The sequence below is a fragment of the Pongo pygmaeus genome, chromosome 17, assembly GCF_028885625.2.
Source record: "Pongo pygmaeus isolate AG05252 chromosome 17, NHGRI_mPonPyg2-v2.0_pri, whole genome shotgun sequence".
In the NCBI taxonomy this organism is placed as follows: Eukaryota; Metazoa; Chordata; class Mammalia; order Primates; family Hominidae; genus Pongo; species Pongo pygmaeus.
The window spans coordinates 31,673,174-31,699,473 of NC_072390.2; the positions used below are offsets into that span (position 1 = coordinate 31,673,174).

General features: G+C 45.5%; 1 protein-coding gene and 1 long non-coding RNA gene across 20 annotated transcripts in view; one reads left to right on the forward strand and one right to left on the reverse strand.

The window, feature by feature from the left end:
* DLGAP1 (DLG associated protein 1) overlaps positions 1-26,300 on the forward strand; it is a 977,987-nt gene that overhangs the window by 857,654 nt on the left and 94,033 nt on the right. The gene's annotated exons all lie outside the window — the stretch shown is intronic.
* On the reverse strand, positions 6,850-23,313 carry LOC129019135 (uncharacterized). 2 transcript variants are annotated; one of them, XR_008495527.2, is made up of 4 exons: positions 22,576-23,311; positions 16,669-20,454; positions 13,187-15,620; positions 6,850-7,654 (listed from the first exon to the last, which is right to left on the reverse strand). It is a non-coding gene; the product is annotated as an uncharacterized LOC129019135 (long non-coding RNA). The 2 variants fall into 2 exon arrangements; XR_010124147.1 differs by having other exon boundaries at positions 13,187-20,454; positions 22,576-23,313.

A 26,300-nucleotide genomic window follows, 5' to 3' on the forward strand; every position in this document is an offset into this window, starting at 1 on the left:
AACTTACATCACCTGTTCTGATCTAGCCTCAGAGGTCATGCAGTGTCACTTTCTTCCAATTGTCTTAATTATAGGCAAATCACAAACTTCTCAGATTCAAGGAAAAGGGAATTAGTCCACCTCTTTTTTGTTTTTTCCTGTTTGTTTGTTTCTTTTTGTTTTTTTTGAGACAGAGTCTCCCTCTGCCGCCCAGAGTTGTGTAAAGTGGCACTATCACGGCTCACTGCAGCCTCGACCTTCTGGGCTCTAGTGATCCTTCCACCTCAGCCTCTGGAGTAGCTGGGACTACAGGTGCACGCCACACACCAGATTTTTTTTTTTTTTTTTTTTTTTTTTTTGAGATGGGGTTTCACCATGTTTCCCAGGCTGGTCTCAAACTCCTGGGCTCAAGGGATCCTCCCACCTTAGCCTCCCAAAGTGCTGGGATTATAGGTGTGAGCCACTGCACCTGGCCTAGACTCTACCTCTTGAAGGGAAGCAGCAAAGTTCTAGAGCACAGATTGGCAAACTATCGCCCTCAGACCACCTAATGGGCTCACCTCTCAAACGCAAACAAGCCTGTACACGTACACATCGCCCAGGGCTACGCCACAGTGATAGGGTAGTCAGGTCAGACAGCGAATGATCCACACATCCTAAAATACGTGCTGGATGGCTTTTAACAGAAAGTTTGTGAACACCTGTTCTAGAAGGACATGTCAGATGGAAGATATTGTTGCAGCCACTTTTGGAAACTGCAGTCTCCCGAGGGCTGGTTACCAGCCTCTTAACTTTAGCTCCACCTCCAAATCTGTAAAATGGAATAATAATCCCATGTACAAATTACTCAGCAGAATTCTATGCCTGTGACAGGCAAAGTATACAATTTCATTTTTCCTTCCTGGGCTTCATTGTGATTTGAGAGTCACAGAAAGGTCTTAGCTGCACTATGGGTCTATTAGCAGTGCCAGAAACTCCCCACTTTAAATACCCCTTGGAGTTAAGGCCAACTTCATAGACACCTCCCTTTTAAAATACACATTTATTACCCTTGAGGGAAGAAATGTTTGCAAAAATTCCTTCTAAAATGCCCCCTCCCCACCTAAAATGCATTCTCTTATCAAACTAGCTAAATTTTTACCTCTCAAAGGCAAGTGTCTCAGGCAATGAGAGAGTGAGTTAATTTGGGCTGGAGCCAGTGGGGGGAAACGGGCTGTCAGTGTGTCTCCAGTTGCCTACAGAGATAGACTTGAGAAATTTTAGCTATTGCACGAGTGTGCCCAGGGCTCACTGCTTCAGACAAAGCAATGACAAATGCATGTTTCTTGGCCTCCCACATCTCCATCGGCTCCCTTTTCCTGCTGCCCAGACTTGCTTCAATGCCTTCTCTGCTGTCAACATCTCCCCTGGGTGTTTTCTCTCCTCACCTGGGCGTGTCCAAGGCCAATCCTCCAGCAACCCCTGAGATTATCTCCTTGTGACCCAGTTTTCCTCCCTGCTGGAAATTCAAACAGGGTCGTCCTGAAGCCTATTTGTTAACAGGCATCTGTGCTCTTTCTCTTTAGAAGTGAGTTTTTAGTCAAGAAAATAGAGGCTCCCCAACCAGCACCAACTATGTGGTAACATTACACCTTCCGGTCCCAGCTTTTCTACTCGTTTACTCAAATACTACCAAAATTATCAACTCTATGCATCTTTTTAAAAATTATTTTGTCGGCTGGGCACAGTGGCTCATGCCTGTAATCCCAGCACTTTGAGAGGCCGAGGCTGGCCGATCACATGAGGTCAGGAGTTTGAGACCAGCCTGACCAACATGGTGAAAACCCATCTCTACTAAAAAATACAAAAATTAGCCTGGCGTGGTGGCAGGCGCCTGTAGTCTCAGCCACTCAGGAGGCTGAGGCAGGAGAATCAACTTGAACCTGGGAGGTAGAGGCTGCGGTGAGCTGAGATCGTGCCATTGCACTCCAGCCAACCTGGGCAACAGAGTGAGGCTCCATCTCAAAAATAAATACATAAATAAAATAAAAATAAATTATTTTGTTTCCTCTCCAAGTTATGTTTGACTCCAATAACTTTTTTTTTTCTCGAGACAGAGTTTCACTCTTGTTGCCCAGGCTGGATGGAGTGCAGTGGCACTATCTCGGCTCACAGCAACCTCCACCTCCCGGGTTCAAACAATTCTTCTGCCTCAGGCTCTCGAAACTGGGATTACATGCATGCACCACCGTGCCTGTCTAATTTTTTTTTTTTTTTTTTTTTTTTTTTGTATTTTTAGTAGAGGCGGGGTTTCTCCATGTTGGTCAGGCTGGTCTCAAACTCCCAACCTCAGGTGATCCACCCGCCTCGGCCTCCCAAAGTGCGGGAGACTCCAGTAATTCTTAAAATCTATTCAGCTTCACCCTACGCTATAATGAAAGAATAGTTTCTTTTTGATACAGCTATTTGCCACCATGGTATTTTCATATCAAATATTATGAGTGTTTTGGGGATGGTTGGGAGGGGAAGTGTGCAATTTATGATTAGAGACCATTTATTTTGACCCATATTAATTTTTACAGCATTTTCTCCCTTTCTATTCAGCCTAAATGTACATTTATGCAAATTGTATATAATACTTTGCGGTATCCCAGAACCCCAGTTCAATGTTGGCCAAGGCCAACACAACTTATGCTGTTCCAGGAAGAATTGTGGTTTGGAAATGTTACTCAGCTGGAGCCAGAAAAAAGTGACAACTGGCCAGGCGCAGTGGCTCACATCTGTAATCCTAGCACTTTGGGAGGCCAAGGAGGGCGGATTGCCTGAGCTCAGGAGTTCAAGACCAGTCTGGTCAATGTGGTGAAACTGTCTCTACTAAAATACAAAATTTAGCCGGGTGTGGTTGTAGGCACCTATAATCCCAGCTACCTGGGAGGCTGAGGCAGGGGAATCGCTTGAACCTGGGGGCAGAGGTTTCAGTGAGCCGAGATCGCGCCACTTCACTCCAGCCTGGGCAAAAGAGGGAAACTCCATCTCGAAGAAAAAAAGTAACAACTGTTACTGGGTAGCTGCTGCGGCTTCTTTGCCTAGCATATGCATAGCACTTTGCAACTTACAAAGGGCTTTTACATATTTTAAGTCTTTAATGTTCACTGTAACAGCCATCCTATAGTTATTGTCCCATTCCACAGATGGTAATAAAATGAAGCATAAAACTGTATTGCCTTTGGATACAGACCAACCAATTTATACCCAAGGTCTGTTAACTCATCTGGGCGTTAATTGTTCATAAATTCATACTTCCTAAGAGTACTGGGCACTGGACACTGTGGGCCAACATTGCTTCCTAGCCAGGCTCATGCCTGTAATCCCAACACTTAGAGAGGAGGTGGGAGGATGGCTTGAGCCCAGGAGTTCGAGACCAGCCTGGGCAACACAGGGAGACCCCGTCTCTGCAAAATTCAAAATTAAAAAATTAACCAGGAATGGTAGCATGCACCCATGGTCCCAGATACTCAGGAGGCTGAGGCAAGCAGGATCACTTGAGCCCAGGAGGTTGAAGCTGCAGTGAGCCATGATTGTGCCACTGCACTCCAACCTGGGCAACAGTGAGACCCTCTGAAAAACAAACGAAACAAAAGACAATAAACCATTGTTTCCTTTACTCCTTTCTCCAGAATGCTAACTTTTTTTTTCCTGAGAAGGGTTTTATATCTATTATTACTTATGAAGTAAGGTCCTACCAACAATTCATGTAAGCTGAAAATTTGTCTTCAAAAACCTACTTCCTAATCTAATTCCTCTTACATTAGCAATAGAAAATGGACTAAAAAGCCAGGAGTGGTGGCTAATTCCTGTAATCCCAGCACTTTGGGAAGCCGAGGCGGGTGGACCACCTGAAGTCAGGAGTTCAAGACTAACCAACATGGTGAAACCCCATCTCTATTAAAAATACAAAAAAATTAGCTGGGCATGGTGGCAGGCGCCTGTAATCCCAGCTACTCAGGAGCCGAGGCAGGAGAATCGCTTGAATGCAGGAGACAGAGGTTGCAGTGAGCCGAGATTACACCATTGCACTCCAGCCTGAGTAACAAGAGCAAAAACTCCGTCTCAAAGAAAAAAAACAAACAAACAAAAAAAAAGGAAATGGACTAAAATATTGTGATAGACTTGAAGATATATCCAACATAAAGGTTTTGGTTGTTTTATTTTTACATCACCAACCATCTGGGAATAACTAAAAAATGTGTGTGAGATGATTGGTCAATCTTTCAGAACTTCTTTTACGAAACTGTAATTCAAAGGTCCTATGAAGTCAGAATTTTGAGTATGTTACAGGGGTTCCACTAACGAACGAACTGAACAGCAGAGTTGCAGCCTGTGATTCCGTTGTTTCATTGCACACCACCTGCCTGGCACTAAACTAGATACTGGAGACATCTGGTTGCCATGGATACAGGATGGCATCATCTGACCACGTTGGTGTAGAAGTTAGCTTCAGATGTTCTCAGACCTTTCACAAGGGCCACGGGTCCCCTAGTCAAAATGAAGGGATTCCCCTTATGAAACTGTTGATGCTGTTGTTACTGTATGCCATTTACTGAGTTAATACACTGAGCATTTCCCATATATTACTTCCTTTCAGCCTCTCAACAACCCTATAAGGAAGTTTTTCATTCTTATCCTCGTTTTAGACAATAAAAACCAGATGTTTATAAAGATTCAGCAACCTTCCCTAGGTAACACACTTTTAAATCAAGGTCTGCCTCCAAAACTTACATTATTTTTTAATATTTTGAGATCAAATCTTGCTATGTTGCCCAGGCTGGACTCAAACTCCTGGGCTCAATCAATCATCCCACCTCAGCCTTCCAAGCAGCTGGGACGACAGAACTGTGCCATATTCTTAAACACACAATATTGCCTTTCAGGCATGAAAAGCAAAGGGAACTATTTGTTCATTTGATAGAGCTTTAGTAATGTAAGTGGATACACTTAGGGCTAGTCCTCTGGCTTGTTACCATGGTAAGCTAGGGAAATATAGTTGAGGGGCCTGCAGCAGAGCTTGGAGAGGGTCTGGGATGTTAAATTCTCAAGTACTTGAACTTAGCAACAGGACTTGGTCCTATCCACAGCCTGCTCTCCAACCCAGCTGGAAATCATTAGTGCTGACTATGGAGGCAAAGGGAAACATACTTGTAAGTTTTTTGATTTTCTTTGGGGTTTCCTTTTTGTCTTTTCTGAACTGGAGGGTGATAGAGAAGGTATGGAAAAAGTTTGAGACCACTGGCAGGGGTCCACCCTACTAGCCCTGAGAAACGCGTGGTAATTTCTGCCATTTTCCAAGGTGCAAGGAAGCAGGGTCTGCAGCCAGTCCTGCTATGTAATTTCGAGGTGGGAGGCGGGGACATGTTAACAGAAATGACAAGCAGGGACTTTGGAAAGACTTCGTGGGGCCTTGGTCATGGGGAGAGTGAAGGCTGCTAACTAGAATGTAGGGAATCTGGAGACAGCTGCCGTTGGAAGGCTGTGGAGGGCTGGGGCGGGTGCAGTGGTAGAGCTGGTCAGGACTGGGTTGAATGAGCAAGCACCAACTTTGCACTGCCCCCACCCCAACACTTTTAGTTTATAAAAGATGGAGCAGCAATTTTATTTTCTCCAGGCATCTCAAATCAGTTAGGGGGCTGCAGGCCTGGGATGGGAGGGTGTGAGGCTGGTCTAAGCTGGGTGATGAAGGGAGCTGTAGGGAAGTTTACATTTTCCCCCTGAAGCCTTGATAATTTGAGTCTATAAAACAAACAGATAGTAAATTAACAGGAAAAAAAAAGTATACACTTTTTTTTTTTTTTTTTTTTTAAAGACAGGGTCTTGCTCTATCGCCCAGGGTAGAGTGCAGTGGTGCAATCATAGCTCACAGCAGCCTTGACCTCCTGGGCTCAAGCAATCCTCCCGCCTCAGCCTCTGAGTAACTGAGACTACAGGCTTATGCCACACCTGGCTGGCATACAGATTTCGCTAACGTGCACATATGTGCATGAGTCATACAAATTATGAAAACTCTTCTGCCATAGGAAAAAAATACATATGAAACTCCAAAAACAAAAAGACCATACAGTTAATACTTTTATACCATCTTTTTTAATTTTTTTGAGGGACAGTCTCACTGTCGCCCAGGCTGGAGTGCAGTGGCGTGATCTCAGCTCACTGCAGCCTCCATCTCCTGGGTTCAAGCGATTCTCCTGCCTCAGCCTCCCAAGTAGCTGGGATTACAGGCATGTGCCACCACATCTGGCTATTTTTTTTTTTCGTATTTTTAGTGGACAGCATTTCGCCATGCTTGCCAGGCTGGTCTTTAACTTCTGGGCTCAAGGGATCTGCCCACCTTGTCCTCCCAAAGTGCTAGGATTACAGGTGTGAGCTACTGTGCCTGGCTGAGTTGATGCTTTTATACCATCTTGATGTTACTGAGGAGTAGGGACTCAGAGCATGGCAAAATAGGTTATGGCAGGGAGGGGAGAGGGAAGGTGAGGGCACAGGTGGGTTAAATCTCACAGGTAGCAGTCCTCAGAGAGAACAGAAGGTAGTCTGTGGTTAAGTGTTTCTCTGTCAGATTTTCAAAGGTGTCAGACTCAGTTAATCTCTCCTAGGTCTGGATAGGCGGAGGGCCTCAGAGAAAGCCTGGCTGTTTATTTCATTGCTGCAGATTTTCTCTGCAGATGTATGTCTCCTCCACAAATGGCAACTTGGCAGGGCTATTCCTGTCTGTGGGCCCTCTGAACAGCCATCTCAAAAATATGCCAAAGAAGTATATTTTGAGGTAAAATAGTTTTAGTTTTTTTAAAGCCCTCTCGAAGGAGAGGACATATGAATTGAGAACAGTGATGAGGCGAATTTTTATTTTTTAAAACAATTTTTTATTTTATTTTTGAGACAGTTTTGCTGTTGTTGCCCAGGCTGGAGAACAATGGCGTGATCTCTGTTCACTGCAACCTCCGCCTCCCAGGTTCAAGCAATTCTCCTGCCTCAGCCTCCCGAGTAGCTGGGATTACAGGCATGCGCCACCATGCCTGATTAATTTTTTGTATTTTTAGTAGAGATAGAGTTTCTTCATGTTGGCCAGGCTGGTCTCGAACTCTCGACCTCAGGTGATCCGCCCGCCTCAGCCTCCTAAAGTGCTGGGATTACAGGTGTGAGGCACCGTGCCCGGCCGAGATGAATTTTTAATGTTAAGCACTAGGAAAAGGCATCTCAACATATGCATTCACACGTACTCATTGCAGGGCTCTTCATGCAGTAGGAACCAAAGCATCTTAAAAGTACGAACTTTCCCCCCCAAAAAAGAACCCTCAGGGAGTTTCCAAGATGGTTTTCTTTTGAGACAGTGTCTCTGTCGCCCAGGCTGGAGTGCAGTGGGGCGATCTTGGCTCACCACAACTTCCGCCTCCCAGGCTGAAGCGATTGTCATGCCTCAGCCTCCCAAGTAGATGGGATTACAGGCATGCACCATCACGCCCAGTTAATTTTTGTATTTTTAGTAGAGACGGGGTTTCACCATGTTGGCCAGGCTGGTCTTGAATTTCTGACCTCAAATGATCCATCCGCTTCGGCCTCCCAAAGTGCTGGGATTAAAGGCGTGAGCCACTGTGCCTGGCCTCCAAGATGGTTTTCATATTTGAATTTCATTGCATCACATAATCTAGGAAGGAAAGAAAAAAGAAGAGCACCTAATTCCTATATGTCACAGGGTAAGTGGAACACTCTATCCCCTTTCACTACATTAACCTCTTCACTCGCCGCATCACATTATGAGATAGGTGCTGTTATCTTAACCCAACAGATGAGGAAACCGAGGAAAAGATGATTTAATAGTGTAAAGTCACGTAGCTTGTAATTGGCAGGTCAGGATTTGCACCAGGCAGACACAGCCTTTTCCAGCGTGTGGAAGAAATATCTATTCCACACCCATCGCTAGGTTCATGGCTGAGACTCCTATCACAGAAGACAGATTAATAACAGAAAAATAAGCAAATTTATTTAACGTAAGTTTCACATGATACAGCAGCCTTCCAAAGGAAGACTCAGGCCCAGGTGAGTGGATCACACCTCAAATCCCAGTACTTTGGGAGGCCAAGGTGGGAGGATCACTTGAGCCCAGGAATTCGAGACTAGCCTGGGCAACATAGTGAGACCATATCTCCACAAAAAAATGTTTAAAAATTGGCTGGTTGTGGTGGTGCACACCTGCAATCCCAGCTACGTGGGAGGCTGAGGCAGGAGAGGCTGAGGACACTGCAGGGGAGAGTATTACAGATGAGGCCGGGTGCAGCAGCTCACGTCTGTAATCCCAGCACTTTGGGAGGCCAGGGCTCACTTGAGTTCAGGAGTTCGAGACCAACATGGCCAACATGGTGAAACCCTGTCTCTACTAAAAGTATAAAAATTAGCCAGGCGTGGTGGCACATGCCTGTAATCCCAGCTACTTGGGAGGCTGAGGCAGGAGGATCATTGAACCTGGGAGGTGGAGGTTGCAGTGAGCTGAGATCGTGCACTACACTCCAGCCTGGGTGACAGAGCAGGACTCTGTCTCAAAAAAATGAAAAGTTTCAGACTTTGGAGTATTTCAGATTTCAAATAGAATAAATTTATTATCTAATGGTAACAAACAACTGGGGGCCAGTAGGGCAAGAGCTGTCTGTTCCTTCTTCTTTGCCTCTGGGTATAGAGCGAGACCTCTCTGGAATGAGCATCTTATGACGTACTTTCAGACAAAGACAGGTCAGAGCATTCCCTCGTGGCCAGCTCTCACAGTGAGTGACCTTCTTGCTCCTTCAGTTTTCTCAATTGCCAAGTCACCATATTTTAGGGCATCATGTTCTGAGCCCCAACACACAGACAGCATGTACAAAGTCACTGCATAAGTGCCAAGCCAATCAAATCAATAAGCAAACAATTACAACTTGAAAAACAAAATCAAAGTGACTAAGATGGCAAAATATTTATTTTCTCAAACAATACCAGGTCCAAAGGTAGGGCAGGCCATGAATTTACCAAAACCAGCAAGTTCATTATAGCTGGCCTTTCTTCCACCTGTCATCCCCAGTGTGAGCTCCTCTTCTTTTTTTTTTTTTTTTTTTGAGATGGAGTTTCACTCTCATTGCCCAGACTGGAGTGCAGTGGCGCCATCTCCGCTCACTGTTAACCTCCACCTCCCGGATTCAGGCAATTCTCCTGCCTCAGCCTCCCCAGTAGCTGGGATTACAGGCATGCACCACCACACCCGGCTAATTTTGTATTTTTAGTAGAGACAGGGCTTCTCCATGTTGGTCAGGCTGGTCTTTAACTCCCGACCTCAGGTGATCTGCCCGCCTCATCCTCCCAAAATACTGGGATTACAGGCATGAGCCACCATGCCCAGCTGAGCTGGTCTTCTTAGGCCAGTACTTTCTGTGGTCCCCCGATGGCAGCCACAGTTCCAGCATCCCTTGCAGATGACAAAGTCCAGAGAAAGAAAAGGGATGTCCCTGACTTGGGTGGCTTTAAATAGTGAGGTAAACTTTCCCAGAACATTCCCATCCAACCTCCCTTCTCATCTCTTTGTCTTGTAGACCGGTGAAGATTCAGCCTCCACGTCTAGGGAGGGGCTTAGCCACCCGTAAAACTCACAGCTGTGTGGAAAAGATCAACAGCACTGGGGTCTCATTAGCAAGCAGGACAGGGAGAATGGTTATGAGGAGGCAAACAAAGTTTGCCACGGGCGTAAAGGCATGCAAAAGGATGGTATGTTCTGGAAATGATAAGTAGCCAGATAAGAAATTGTCAGGAGAAGGTAATAAAATATGCTGCGGCCCAGTTGTAAAGGAGTTACCGGCCAATATTTGGCTGGGTCCATGTTCCTTAAGCTTTCAAAGACAGTGAGATACCAAATAATGTTAGGAGATTTTTACTATTCCTTTTTTATGTGGTAATCATATAAAATTTCCTTCAAAAAACAAATGTTCAAGGCTGGGTGCAGTGGCTTATGCCTGTAATCCCAGTACTTTGGGAGGCTGAGGAAGGTGGATCGCTTGAGCCCAGGAGTTTAAGACCAGCCTGGGCAACATAACAAAACCCCATTTCTACAAAAAACATAAAATATTATCTGGGTGTGGTGGCACCGGCCTGTAGTCCAGCTACTCTGGAGGCTGAGGCGGGAAAATCACCTTGTTGCAGTGAGCCTGGGTAACAGAACAAGATCCTGTCTCAAATGAATTAAAAGAAAAATAAAAAAGGTTCAAAACAAAAATTACACAGCAACATATATGGTAACACAAAAATTTCATAATCTAGGCCCGGCGCGGTGGCTCATGCCTGTAATCCCAGCACTTCGGGAGGCCGAGGCGGGTGGATCAATCACCTGAGGTCAGGAGTTCGAGACCAGCCTGGCCAGCTTGGTGAAACCCCTTCTCTACTAAAATTAGATGGGTGTGGTGGCAGGTGCCTGTAATCCCAGCTACTGGGGAGGCTGAGGCAGGAGAATTGCTTGAACCCAGGAGGTGGAGGTTGCAGTGAGCCAAGGTCGCCCCACTGCACCCCAGCCTGGGCAACAAGACCGAAACTCTGTCTCAAAAAAAAAAAAAATTATAATCTAGTCGTGTCATAGTGAAGAAATAATAGTGTGTATAATTCTTATTTGTACTTTTTTATAATTACAAAATAATGCAGGTTCTTTTTCAAAAAATAGGAAAATTCAGAGAAGCCCAAAGAATAAAGTAAAAATCACCCATAATCCCATTGCCTGGCTGTAAAGACTTGATGTCCTTGATGTCAAAGTTGGGACCTCACATACATAGTAATTTGGTATACAGTTACAATAGTGATTTTCTTTTTCCTTCGTAAGAATCCACTTCAAATTCAGTTTCCTCTTACCATACTTTTCTGTCAAACAAAGCAAAACTGCTGGTCAGTGTAGACGGGGGAAAAGCAACAAATGCATATGGTGGCTTATGAAGTACAACATATTACATTAGGGAAAGAAATAAGTATTACTGCTGTTGTATTTCTGTTTGACTTGCTACTCATACAACTGGTAATCTAAGCCCAAACTCTATAATGTAAGGAAGTAATGAAAAAGTCTGTCTCTGAGAGCAGCGAATTCTTTAGTGTGGTTCTGGCAGGGGAAGGAAGGGGGGAAGGGTTATAAGAAGCGGGGCCAAATTTCATCCTGGCGAGTTGCAGCTTTCTTCCTGAGCGTGGTTACTGGTCAAGGCACCAGGGCTCAGGAATGAGACAGACGTTAAGCTTGTTTTGGTTGGCACCTCTAGGATAGTTTTGTCTGCACACTGTGCCTCTGAGGAATGGCCTCTACAAAGGGTCAGGATGCCAAAATTCTTTAATCTTTCACTTTCATTTTAAAAATGAGATCTGAATATCTCTCCATCTAATAGCAACCCACAGCGAGATCTTTTCTTAATATCCAGACCTGCCTAGGCAGGAATCCATTATGGTTGTTGTTTATTTTAGTGTTTTGTTTGAAGTCTCCTATTTCTTCATGAATTCCCTTTCACACAAACTTGTTAGTGGCACTCAGTTTCCTCGGTAAACTTTTTGGTTTTTGTTTACTGCTAGCTTTTAAAAATCCATAGACAGGCAAAAAATCTCCTGCCGCTAAAAAGCTGCGTGACCTTGGAAAAGTCACTTAACCTCTCTGGAGAAAGCTCAAGTTAGAGGGTCAGAGTAGTGGACTGGAGAGGATTTTAGAGATCAGAGTTCTGCCCTTCCTGTTTACAGATCTGACATTCAGAGAGGGTGACTAACTGGCCAGAAGTCAAACAGCTTTCTTGAAGTTTTATTATTTTGATTTTTAAGGAAAGGAGTCCAATGAATTTGCAAATTAGCCAAGCAGTGTTTGAAAAGAAAATATGCAAGAGATATTTAAGTGTTAAAGGAAACTAAAGCTTTGACAACTAGAGATAAGATACTTTAAAATAACTGTCCAAATTGGTTTGTAGGAAGCAAACGTGAACCGTATAAAATGTGGAGCATTTGATGCACCAATAAGTATTTACTGACTGCCCACTTGGAACTTAAAAGTTCACTTGGGAACCAAGAAGATAATTATAATGTAATAAGTGCTCTGCCTGATTAAAAACTGCTGTGTTCTCATGAGAACTAGGAAAGGCATTCAGAAGGACACTCCTGACGTCTTCTTGGAAGAGGTCAAACGTAAGCTCATATCTGAAGGAAAAACCAGAGGAAAGAATACCCCTAACGAGGAATCGATTGCACATGCAAACCCAGGGAACTTGATGGGTTGAATAACTAAAGGAAAAGTGCTCAGGAGGAGGCAGAATTCTGAGACCTGAAAATGGTGAGCAGGAACTCTTATCCTGAGGGCAGATTTGTAAACTGCAGACTGACAGGACCTGCTGGAGGGTTTCCACTCTTCCTCTAAGTGTATGCAATAGTTTGGAAACAGACAAAAGACAGACCCAGTGAGACTAAGTAGAAAAGTATTTCTCCAAATATTTTGACCTACAAAATGCATTTTCCCTGTTGCCCAGTATGTACACAGATCCGGGGACACGCACATACAAACTGAAAGAAGTTTCACAACAAGACTTAGTTTTTCTACACAGGATGTACGCTGACATTTTCTACCTAACCTTTTGCATTTTCTAAATGGTGAAACTGCATGACTCATCTGATTTCACTACCCATTAAGTGACAACTCAGAGTTGGAGAAACCTTGAGTTAAGGAAGTTGCTGTGATACTCCAGAAGAGAACATTAAAACTGTAGGATCTAGGGAAGCAGAAAGATGCACATAAGGATGTGGAATGACTCCACAGGGATTTAAGAGATCGGAGAGAAGGACCCAAAGGAGTGCTTACAGATAATGCCGAGTTTTGGCTTGAACTCAGGGCAGACAAAGGGATCGTGTACTGAGATGGGGAATCTTAAGTGAAAAATGAGGAGGGTAAAGGTATCACCACTTGAGAAATGCCCGATTCTTGTGTGTGTGTGTGTTTGTAAACATAAATATCCTCCTTAATTTGAAGTACATCCCAAGAAAAACATATAACTCCAGAAAATGTCCAAGTTTTATTAAAAGAAGAAGGGAAATGGCAGAAATGGAAAGAAGAGAATCAGTGGAGAGGAGTGGGTTCTAGCACTTAGGCACAAGATTCCACTTGGAAAGGACAGACAAGCTTCAAATCCCCAAGGAAACAGACAGTCCATATCAGACTCACCTGATGCTTCGCTGCAGCTGCCATGGGGCTTTTGTAAGCTGGGAATGGGTTAAGCATAGCCCCAGCTGTTCATTCAGCCACGATGTTGGCAGGAGTTAGCTTCTTTACACATAAAGTTGGCATCAGATTTGGAATTCACAATCACTAGTTCACGAACGTCACAGGCATTTCTTAGGCGCTTCTTATATAAATGGAAATACCATTAACTTTCTTCTTCATGCACGCTCTCTGATAGCATCGGGTCAAAGGGACTTTTTTCCTGCCTCTTTTCATAGCTTCCACCGTCCCCATCCTGCTTCTAAATCTTTAATTTTGCAAAGCCATAGGGAGTGGTGGTAGCCTGTGGCGAGTTGAAGATTTTGAACAATAGGTGTTTCTGAGCTGGGTTTATTGAAAGGGTCTTGTCTGTGTCCTGGGGGAGATTGTAAATGAGATGTCAACAGGAGCTCTTTTGTGTGGATGGCATTCATCCTGAAAGAGAGGAATTCCCTTACTGTGCTAGTATTTAAAGTACATTTGTTGCTGCTTTTGCTAAAACTTTTTATCCAACTGCCGGAGCTAACAGCAATGAATGAGTCACTTGGTGTGATTGTAACTTCCTTCCCTCCTTAGCAAAGCAATGACTCAGTCATTTACATTTAGAAAGGAAGGCTCCTAAGAAGATTTCTTGGATTTTCATCAGCGTGAGCCTCTTTTCTTGACCATCACGTGGGCCTGATCTGTCAGCAATCCTGTTAACCCAGGGTGAGGGGAGTCTAGCCGGGCTGTTTTTCTCACTCCCTGGAAAACTTCTTGCTGTTTTGCTCGTTTCTTTTTTAAATCCAAGGAGAAAGACAAACACAATTTCCTGCCTTAAGCCCTTTTCCTTTCTCTCTCCCTCCCCTTTTTTTTTTGTAAAGGACAGGCAATTTCAGTTTACTATAATTACCCTGGGCTGAGGTTTGACTAACTCCACCTTTAGATGATAAGGCAACCGTTTTATTACTTCGCAGCCAGGTGCCTGAGGGTGACAAGACTTGCCTTTATCTGGTGACCTGACAAGGTTATCAGCAACTGCAAATGGGCTGAACCTCAGAGCAGGGGCCATCAAAACGCTTCCCTCCCCTTGATCCGTTTCCCAACCCTTTATTGGTAATTCATTTCAATCCGAAGACTAGCTCTAGTTTCTGCAAGTTTTTCCGCATTCATACACCTTAGCTCTGTCCTCTTGTGTTCTTTGGAACACAGGCAGCGGCAACAGCAATCTTAATTATGAGCAGTCAGCTGCCCCCATGAGCCCAGAGCACGACCATGAAGTCTCAACCACAGTCCAGCACACAACACACAGGATATATTTGCGTCCCCTGGCTTAGTCGATTTGCAGTATTTATAGTTGCTTTTTCAGAGTTGATACTTAATAACGGCTTTGACCTATGATGCTAGAAATCCCTCCAAAATAAAATCGTATTGCTTGTACCTTCTATGGTTCCTTTTGAAAACTGGAATATAATCCGCACCAGGAGGCAGTGCTGTGCTTGAGATAATAAACATATCTAGTGCTCGATCTATTTATATCTGCAGTTCATGAATTTATTTGTCTACCAACACAAGTTTCTTCTTCTTTTTTTTTTTTTTTGGACAGAGTCTTGCTCTGTCGCCCAGGCTGGAGGGCAGTGGCGCGATCTCGGCTCACTGCAAGCTCCACCTCCCAGGTTCACGCCATTCTCCTGCCTCAGCTCCCGAGTAGCTGGGACTACAGGAGCCCACCACCACGCCTGGCTAATTTTTTTGTATTTTTAGTAGAGACGGGATTTCACTGTGTTAGCCAGGATGGTCTTGATCTCCTGACCTTGTGATCTGCCCGCCTCGGCCTCCCAAAGTGCTGGGATTACAGGCGTGAGCCACCGCGCCCGGCCAAAACAAGATTATTCTTTAATTCAAACTATGTTACATGCACTGTTTCGGTTATCTGGTGGGTGGGAAATGTGGTATAAGAGCATGCATTTTGGGAAATGGTTTCCAAAAAGTGTGTACTAGGCAGAGCTTGAATGAATGAAGAGTGAGAGCACTTGCAGACACACTTTTAGGCCAGTGTCCTGGGCAGCATCCGGAGCTGCCATCCTGTAGTGCAAAATTATAGTGGGCCAAGGTAAATAATGTAGGTTTTATTTATTTATTTATTTATTCATTCATTTGAGAAGGAGTCTCGCACTGTAGCCCGGGCTGGAGTGCAGTGGCCCGATCTCCACTCACTGCAATCTCTGCCTCTGGGTTCAAGTGATTCGCCTGTCTCAGCCTCCTGAATAGCTGGGATTACAGGCACTCGCCAGCACGCCCAGCTAATTTTTTTTTTTTTTTTTTTTGAGACGGAGTCTCGCTCTGTCACCCAGGCTGGAGTGCAGTGGCGTGATCTGGGCTCACTACAACCTCCGCTTCCTTGATTCAAGCGATTCTCCTGCCTCAGCCTCCCAAGTAGCTGGGATTACTGGGGCAGGCCACCACGACCAGCTAATTTATTTGTATTTTTGGTAGAAACAGGGTTTCACCATGTTGGTCAGGCTGGTCTCAAATTCCTGACCTCAAATGATTGGCCCACCTCGGCCTCCCAAAGTGCTGGGATTATAGGCGTGAACCACCATGCCCAGCTGTAGGTTTTATTTATTTTTCTATCTGTGAAGTCGAACTGTAGCCTGAGGGTAGCAGATGGGAAAGGAGGGGTGGGGAAGAGAATGGAAAAGATGAGTTAAAACACACACACACACACACACACACACACACACACACACACACACACACACACACACACACACAAACCCTTGCAAATGTGAAGTGTTTATCTGTAAGACCGCATCAAACTACTCCATTCTGGGCCAGGCACAGTGGCTCACACCTGTAAACCCAGCACTTCAGGAGGCCGAGGCGGGTGGATTGCTTGAGGTCAGGAGTTCGAGACCAGCCTGATCAACATGGTGAAACCCCATCTGTACTAAAAATACAAAAGATAGCCAGCATGGTGGCAGGTGCCTGTAATCCCAGCTATTTGGGTGGCTGAGGTGGGAGAATTGCTTTAGCCCGGGAAGTGGAGGTTGCAGTGAGCTGAGATCACATCACTGCACTCCAGCCTGAGCCACAGGGTGAGACACTGTCTCAAAAAAAAAAAAAAATATATATATATATACATATATATCTCCATTCTGTAACGTATATAGACATCATTCCACACTGTGGAAAGAAACAGTTCAAATCCCCTACCAGGGCCCTTACTACCATTAAAATAAAAACGAATAAAAAGAATGTTTCTGGCTGGGCATGGTGGCTCATGCCTATAATCCCAGCACTTTGGGAGGCCAAGGCAGGTGGATCACCTGAGGTCCGGGGTTCGAGACCAGCCTGGCCAACATGGTGAAACCCCGTCTCTACTAATACAAAAATAAGCTGGGAGTGGTGGCGCACACCTATAGTCCTAGCTACTCAGGAGGCTGAGGCAGGAGAACTGCTTGAACCTGGGAGGTAGAGGTTGCAGTGAGCCGAGATCGTGCGTGCCATTGCACTCCAGCCTAGGCGACAAGAGAGAAACTCCGTCTCAAAAAAAAAAAAAAAACAAAAATAAAAAAAAAGAATGTTTCTGAGTACAGTGTGTGAATCACACGCATGGTGATGAACTAATGAACACGCAGAACTCCAACAGGAGACAATGTCAGAAGGATTAACAAATCTGACCTTGACCCTGGGCAACATCGTGAGACCCTGTCTTTAGAAACAGTTTTTTAAAAATTAGCTGGATGTGGTGGTGTGCGCTTGTGGTTCCAGCTATTCCGGAGGCTAAAGTGGGAGGATCGCTTGAGCCCAGGAGTTAGAGGATGCAGTGAGCCATGATCACGCCACTGCACTCCAGCTCGGGCAACAGAGCAAGACCTTGTCTCTTTAAAAAAAAAAAAAATTGGCTGGGAATGGTGGCTCACGCCTGTAATCCCAACATTTTGGGAGGCCAAGGTGGGTGGATCACAAGGTCAAGAGATCGAGACCATCCTGGCCCACATGGTGAAACCACATCTCTACTAAAAATATCAAAATTAGCTGGGCGTGGTGGCGCCCTCCTGTAGTCCCAGCTACTCGGGAGGCTGAGGCAGGGGAATCGCTTGAACCCGGGAGGTGGAGGTTGCAGTGAGCCAAGATCGCGCCACTACACTATAGCCTGACAACAGAGTGAGACTCTGTCTCAAAAACAAACAAACAAACAAACCAAAAAACTGTCCTTGGAGCTGTCTTTTCCTTAAAGATGTGAAACCTTGCACACCTGTCACCACTCCATTGCCACCCTCCACAGGTAGGCTTAGTTAGCACAGAGCTCCAGAACCTGAGATGCCTCTGAAGGCGGGAGTAGGATGGCATCCTTCTGCCACAATTCTAAAAGCCACTAGCCAAACTTGACCTTGGAAACTATTTACAGTGCGGTGATGCCACCTCTCTCTGCGGACAAATTCAAGTACTCCATTAAGGGGCGTTCTCCAGAACTTGCTGGGCATGCCCAGATGAGCCTCCTTTTCATCTGCAAAATTGAGATCCTGACTTCCTATGCAGGGTTGTTTTTAATTTAATGAGACTATAGGTAAAGCGCCTGGCTTTATTAAACACTCAACCAACGAGGAGGAGGATGGGAGTTTGTAGGGTAAATTGGTATAGATTTTAGTACTGACTTCACAGGTTCCTAGGTTCCTAGATTGTTTTTATTTAATTTTGGCAAATGACAAGTACCTAACAGAAAGGTAGTATTTTAAATGCAGTCTTTGCTGGGTGCAGTGGCTCACACCTGTAATCCCAGCAATTTGGGAGGCTGAAGCGGGCGGATCACTTGAGATCAGGAGTTCGAGACCACCCTGGCCAACATGGTGAAACCCCATCTCTACCAAAAAGACAAACATTAGCCGGGTGTGGTGGCACCCGCCTGTAGTCTCAGGTACTCAGGAGGCTGAGGCAGAAGGTTGCAGTGAGCCAAGATCACGCCACTGCACAGCAGCCTGGGTGACAGAGCAAGACTCTGTTTCAAATAAATAAATACAGTCTTTAAGGGACACTTAAGGAGTAATGAAGGGGACCGGGCGCGGTGGCTCACAGCCGTAATCCCAGCACTTTGGGAGGCCAAGGCAGGCAGATCGCTTGATGTCAAGAGTCCAAGACCAGCCTGGCTAACAAGTTAAAACCTCATCTCTACTAAAAATACAAAAATTAGCTGGGCGGGGTGGCACGCACCTGTAATCCCAGCTACTAGGGAGGATGAGTCAGGAGAATAGCTTGAACCCAGGAGACAGAGGATGCAGTGAGCCAAGATTGTGACACTCTACTCCAGCCTGGGTAACAGAGCCAGACTCCGGCTCAAAAAAAAAAAAAAAAGTAATGGATGGGGAAAGAGCCCTGGGGTCACCTGGACAAGTTCTTCTCTGGATCTATGTCCTTCTCTATCAGTGACAAAGTTGGATAATGAATGAGGCAGAATTTTTTTTTTTTTTTTTTTTGAGATGGAGACTCGCTCCACCGCCTGGGCTGGAGTGCAGTGTGGCGCAATCTCAGCTCACTGCAACCTCCGCCTGCCAGGCCCAAACGACTCTCCTGCCTCAGCCTCCCTAGCAGCTGGGACTACAGGCATGCGCCACTACGCCCAGCTAATTTTTATATTTTTAGTAGAGACGGGTTCACTATGTTGGTTGGCCAGGATGGTGTTGATCTGTTGACCTTGTGATCCACCCACCTCGGTCTCCCAAAGTGCTGGGATTATAGGCATGAGCCACCGCGCCCGGCGCAAGGCATAATTTTTTTAAGCACTAACCCTGTTATCTGAGCATCAGTAAGGAGCTGGTATCCTTTCTGGGCCAAGTGGACTGATGTAAACAGTATTACACAGGTTAACCCAGATACATTTTTCTGTTTTTCCTTTGAAAATGGGCGTTTCAGGAGGGCAGAGAAAAGGAGGAGGATGAAAAATTAAGTGCCTAACTACACAGACCAGGGGGGCCTGCAGCCTCCCACACGCCTGCTTTCCAAATCCAGGTGATTATTCCTCATCGTGCTGACACCAACAGGAAGGAATGGTGGATGCATTTTCTTTCTTCTTCACTTCCCCATGCATCCTGTTTTCCCAGGTTTGGAGGTTTGAGCCGGCCTTGTGCAAAAGCTCCTGTGCCAGGTCAAGCCCTGGCTCCAGGCCCTCTGTTCCTAGGGCGGTGGCAGCAGTGGGCTGCTTTGGTGGAGGGTCAGCCTTTTCTCCAAAGTCCAGCGAGCCTGCCGGTGAACCAAGGTTACTGATGAATCCACACTGAAGTCTTGGTGAGGACTCAGCCTGACCGGACTCATTAGATGGGACGGACCCTGGTTCATACACAGGCCACTCACTCTGCACAGCCACCCCACTTACTGAAGCAAGATGAATTGGCAATAAGTGCACGATACCCTGGTCCCATCTAGAAACAACCAGCTACTCCACAGTCTCAGGGTCAGGGATGCTCAAGTGCTATTTATTCTGTTTACCAGACATACGGCAGCCGGGCAGGGAGTCTTCAGAGCCTGTTGCGTCATGTGATTCCATTCCAGATTTTTCCTTTTATTCCTGTCTCCAAGGCCCCATTGTGCAGATGCTACTAATTCTCATGAAATGATACTAGGAGGTAAAGAAAGTTCGCTCGCTCTCAGATATCCATCTGTGTGCAAGCAGACAGAGTACAGAAAAATAAGTAGAATAACAAAGTTCCTAGTTCTGTGTGTGCTGAGCATGAAAAAAAAAAAGTAACGAGGAGTGAAAAGAATGAAGAAGAAAAACAGCTGCACAGGAAAAGGGCAGTGTCACAGGTGCCTCCCACGGTCCTTTGCCGAGGGCCTGTAGGGGAGGCCAAGTGGGGAGAATGGGGGATATCAGGTGGATAACCCAAGGGACCAGCTGGTGTCAGAGAATGGTAGATTAGGATTTGGCCTGCTAGATCACGTTGGCGGGATTGGCCAACATCAAACACGAGGGGGCTCTGGTGACAGGACATGACACTGCACCATCAGAGATCACAGCGAATGGCTTTGCTGAGGTGTCCACTTGACTCCTGCCCCGATCACCTCCCTTTCCTGATTGTTAGTCCCTTTTGTTTCTCCAGGAAGTCTCTTCTCATCCCTGTAAATGCCTTCACGTAACAAGTATTTATCACACTAGTACTGTGAGCCGTGCGTGTGCTGTGGTTACATCCGTGGATCAGACAGACAACAGTGCCTGATCTTGTAATTCTTCCATCCTTTAATTCCTTTCTCTCAGTCTGGCCAGAAAAAAAAGAAAAAAAAAGTTCTCCTAACAGAGAATATAGGAACAGGTTGCTAAAAAGTGACATCTGACAAGAAATGAAAGCTGGTTGATGAAAGATTTAAAAGAAAAATGTCAGGCCGGGCTTGGTTGCTCAAGCCTGTAATCCCAGCACTTTGGGAGGCCGAGGCGGACAGCTCATCTAAGGTCAGGAGTTCAAGATCAGCCTGGTCCACATGGTGAAACCCCGTCTCTATTAAAAATATAAAAATTAGCTGAGCATGGTGGCAGGCGCCTGTAATTCAAGCTACACGAGAGGCTAAGGCAGGAGAATCATTTGAACCTGGGAGGCGGAGGTTGCAGTGAGCTGACATCGCACCACTGCACCCCAGCCTGGGTGACCGAGTAAGACACGGTCTTAAAAAAAAAAGAAAACAAAACAAAAATGTTCTTCCCTGCTCCTGGCACTCTCCCTGCCCTAGCCTCCTGGGCATGCTATCTCTCAACAAGACCCAGTCTGCCCCAACCAGAGGTGTTGCTAGACCAGCTGCCCAAACAGGAAACCTTATATAATTCTGTAACCCTGACCTTGGGCCTGAATCTTCCCCTTCTGTAAACAGTCCATTCAACCCAGGAAGACCTGCAGACCTGGCTGGGACACATTTTGAAAAACACACACATTGTTAAAAATGTTGAAAAAAGTCCCTAGGTCTAAGAGGAAGTGATCTGTCTGACTCAACAGTAGAAATCACTTCATATAAAGTAATGGAACAAATGGAAATTTAATCCTAACAGATGTAACTGCCAGGGCAGTCACTTGTGTACACGGATGACTTGATTGCACCTGTTGGAAAGGCTGGGAAAATGAGCCGTGAAATCCTGATCACATTCCCTACTGGAAGCAGCACTCCTGCCTTGCAAATTAGTAAGCCCGATGTTCTCAACATCCTGACTTCAACATGTGTGCCCTAGTTCTGTGCAGGCTATGACTCACCTTAGCTACTGGTCAAATGATTCTTACTCAGAGCCCTAGGTTTCTAATCTTTAGTGTTAAGTGGTCCAGGCACATACTAGCCAAATGTCTGTCTACTTACTTTTTTTTTTTTTTCATGCCTGTTCCCCAGTCTGTGTCCTTTCAAGATACTCCCTTGAAATGACTGATTTCAGGCAACAACTGGATTTACATATGGTAGCCTTCAACTTCCTGTTTAACTTACTGCCAAACTTCAATAAAAATCCAGATTAGAAGTTTTAGACCTCAGCCTCTGGCCCTGGGCCTTCTGAAATGACCTTCCTCCAAACACCATTTAATTTCCGCTAATTTAGTTAATGAACGGAACTTTCTGAAGAGAGCAGTTACTTTGATCTGAACCCCTTTCCTAGTTTCCAGTTAACATAGCCAGAGGGAGCCAGAGGGAGACAGAACGGGTGCCCTCTCCTCAATGGGTGCCCTCTCCTCCTGCGTGGCTGGAGCAGCTCCCAGCTGTAGTTATTCCTCTAAAGCAGAGAGAGCTGCAGAAAGCAGTTCCCAAAAGGAAGAAGGCAGGTTACAAATACTGCCGTTGGCATTTTCGTGGGTGTTTCCCGCCACATAGAGATAAAAGCGTTGAGGTGGGGCCTTGAGGCACACTCTCTGGGTAACTGGGCCTGCAGTCTGGAAATCCTAAGTAATCCTCGCAAATAGGCTAACTGGAAGCCAGCAATACAAATGAGCAGTGCTTCTGGCCTGAGAGAAAGGTGTCTGCATTCAAAGTACAACTTCAGATAAAAATGGAAAATGCCAGTCCCACCCTGCAGGAATCCTCAGTTTCTGGGCTGTTTATCCTCACTGCCATCCACCCTACCCTTGGCTGTGACTAGGATGTGAAGAAAGAGATTGGGTGGAAAAGGCTACCGCAGTTCTTGCTCCGTTTAACTCACCACCTTAAAAAACATGGCCTTGGCTTGCTGCTTTAAAACAACAACAACGAAAATCCCCAGCCCCAACCCAGAGGTTTAACCCTGCAGCTAAGGTGAAGTTTTTGTTAAGGTGATAAGCTAAAAAAAGCACGCCATTCTGAGCCTTGACTTCCACTCTTTATGCTTTTCGGAAGACAAGTCCAGCAAAGACCTCCACCCCTTCCAAAGAGCGACTTACCTCGTAGCTGATCCACAGATTGCAATGTACGGATGTGATGTTCCAGGCTTGGCCACAAGGGGACACTCGAGAGTAGGACTGCCCGCGTCAATGTTTTGTTTTTTACAGACTTGGTTGGGAGGGAGGGAGTGGGGTGTGGGAGTGGTGGGGGACATGCTGGCTTTTAAAAAAAGTCCACTTGTTCCCTGAGATTGTGCCACTTGCCCTTTTATAAGTCAAAGGTTGCCACGTTACCTGTTGCCAGGTTCCTGAGAGTGCCTGGGGAAAATGTGGGCGAGAGAGGCACAGCACAGTCCTCCGGCTTGGTAGGTTTCAAGCTCTTTTGACTGGGCTAGCGCTGACATTTGCAGGGGCAGCTGCTGTGGATTGCCTGCGCATTGTTTTGTTGTAGTTCTAACAGAGGAGTGGCTGCGTCTGACATCATTTCCAGGCATCAAGTGCCTGGGGCTTTTTTTTTTTTTTTTCTTTAATGACTAACTTTCTGATCCCTCCCTGCCTGGATTTTTGTACAGTACATGCACTGTGCAAAACAGCCTCCACTCAGGAAGCCCAAGTTTTGTAGCAACTTGTTAAAACAACTTGGGTGCCTTTTAAAAAAAATAAAGTTGTGACTCTGAAACAAACCTTTCCATTCTTCCTCCTTGCTGAGAACAATGTTGCGTTTGATTAGCAGCGCAGCCAGTGCTTTCTGAAAGATCTGCTCTCCCCAGAAGAGGCGGCTGCTATCAGTTGAATAGATCTCTAAGCCAGACATGCCGAGGCTTGGGGCATTTGTCTGGCTTTAGGAAGTGTCTGGAATACTAGCAACTACCAACTGGCGTGTCTTATGACTACAGGAATTATTACACTACCCTCCATTTCATTCACATCCCCTCTCCTCCCCTTACACACACACAAGCATATTTTTTTCTACTTTAAAAAAAGTTGAGCGAGTCATCTTGTGGTTTCCGTGGAGGATGTAACTGGGAGAGAAGACTGTGGGATACCTTGTGTCTCCCAGAGCGGGGCCGGGAATCATGGTGTATGACCCACCCCAACAGCCTCTGATCTCTGCCTTCTCACCAGACCGCCACGCTTTGGGTGGCCTTAAATGTGAAGCTGTAAATATTTTGAAATAAGGTAGTGATTTTTCCATGTGCATTTTGTTTTGTGGCATTTGTCTCCTTCTGCTGTATTTTAAAAGTTGCAACTGTGCACCCCTTGTTGAACACTCCAAATTCATCCATTCACTGAAACTTTGACGAGTTCCTGCAGAGTGAGGATGGCTGTGCACGAAGGAGTCCCTCGTGGAAAGCATGGTGCTTTAGTGGACAAGGTGTTTAATACAGAGTGTTTACTGGCGGGGGGCGGGGGAGATAAACAGAGGTGGTTTGAGTTAATGGTCAGATGGGATTTGGAGCCCTGAGTACTCTAACTCTGTCACTGAATCTCTAGATGAGTTAGGGATGTCCGTTGCCTGCTCTGAGCCTTAATATTTTCATCAGTCAAATGGGGATAGTGGGATCTTTCACATATGTGAGATCATGTCTATTTTTTTCTTTTTCTTTTGTTTCTTTCTTTCTTTCTTTTTTTTTTTTTTTTGAGGCAGGGTCTTGCTCTGTCACCTAGGCTAGAGTGCAGTGGCAGTCGTGGCTCACTGCAGCCTCCACCTCCCAAGCTCAAGTGATCCTCCCACCTCAGCCTACCAAGTAGCTGGGACTTCAGGCGTGCACCACCATGACCAGCTAGTTGTTGTTGTTTGGGTTTTTTTTAAGACGAGGTCTCACTCTGTTGCCCAGGCCGGTCTCCAAAACCTGGGCTAAAGCAGTCCTTATGCCTCAGCCTCCCAAAGTGCTGGGATTACAAGTGTGAGCCACCACACCCAGCCCCCATGTCTATTAAGTTCTTAGCATAGTGTCTAGTACACAAAGTAAGGATTTGCTCTCTGGTGATTAGAAAGATCTAATGGCATGTCACGGGTCTGGACTGAATCTCATCTCATCATCTTTGTTGTTGCCAGGGTTTGCGCATTTTTCCCGGTGGAGGACTCCAGCCAGACCGCTGATTTGTCTGGCATTTGTTGGAAAGTCCGGCCAGCATAACACATCACCACAAGGAGCAGGAGCCCTATGATGCACTGTTAAGTGCACAACTATGGGGTCTGCTTGGCTGGAAGCAGCAGCAGCAAACTTGTCTATTAGTAATTTTGTCCTCATCAGTGGCAGATGCTTTCCCAAGATGCCAGAACATTCATCATTGCTACCAAACAGCCTCGCTGGAGCTCTTTCTCTGGCCTCCTTTTTTGGCTTCTTTCTTCAGCTCTTTAGCATCATTCTCTGTGGGACCCTCCCTAGTTTGCAAATTCTTGTCTAAATTTCACTCATTATCATAACCATCCAATTTGAAAGAAATCTTGTCATCTAGTTGAGCTCCCTATCAGATGTTGGTATAATTGCTATAACTTCCCAGCCAAAAGATGTGCTGGTCTGTGCTTGAACAGGTCCAGGGGCTGAGAACTCCCTCTGCTATGAGGTCCTCATATTCCTTCTATGGACGGACAATCAATGCCTGAGGAATTATTCTTTATGCCTCTCTGAGCCCTTGCCTTTGTTGTTCCTTTGGGGACTTATACAAAACAGGCCCATGACATCCTCTAAGCAAGAGCCCTCCAAATAATTGAAAACCCCCCTTTCTTCTTTTCCAAATGAAACACCCCGTCTTTTTATTTTTATTTTTTATTTTTGATGTAGTCTTGCTCTGTCGCCAGGCTGGAGTGGCGTGATCTTGGCTCACTGCAACCTCAATCTTTTGGGCTTAAGCAATCCTCCCGCCCCAGCCTTCCAAGTAGCTAGGACAACAGGTGCCACTTACTTGGAAGGCTGGGACAGGACTCTACCACTCCTGGATAATTTTGTGGAGATGGGTTTCACCATGTTGCTCTAGCTGGTCTCGAACTCCTGAGCTCAAAGAGATCCTCCTGCCTGGACCTCTCAAAGTGCTGAGATTACAGGAGTGAGCCACCGCAACAGGCCTAGGTCCATACTTCTAATCCTACATGCCTTTCCTGAAATAGACACCTTACCTGACATTACAACCCTAAGTCCAATCGTTCCCATTCTGTATTTCTACAATAGAAATACATTTATGTCCCCAGTTTAGGTCCTTCCATGTTTCTTTTTTTTCTTTTGGCCTCTTCACATCATTTTGTTTTCTAAAATAGCCTGTGGCTTCAAGTTACCTCTTGAATATATTCTTAATCTCACTTGTACTACTTCTGCCCTGTTCTCTGGATTTGCAAATGCTCTTTTCAGTGCTTCTCAGACTATCTCTGGTAAGGGACCAGTTTGTTTGTTTGCCCTCAATCTGCTGCAGATCAGTGCTTTGGTAAAATGCAACAAAAAAGAATTACTAGAAAGAGGACTTTTTTTTAAAAAGATACAAAAAACAAACCCATAGTTTTTTTGTTTTGTTTTTAGATTCAACAGGTAAAACACTATAAAATTGCTATAAAAGTTTCTAAACACTTACACTCAATTTTCTTTTTTTTTTTAGACGGGGTTTCGTTCTTGTTGCCCAGGCTGGAGTGCAATGGCACCGTCTCGGCTCACTACAACCTCTGTGGCTCACTGCAACCTCCACCTCCCGGGTTCAAGCAATTCTCCTGTTTCAGCCTCCTGAGTAGCCGGGATTACAGGCGTGTGCCGCCACCCCCGGTTAATTTTTGTATTTTTGGTAGAGACAGGGTT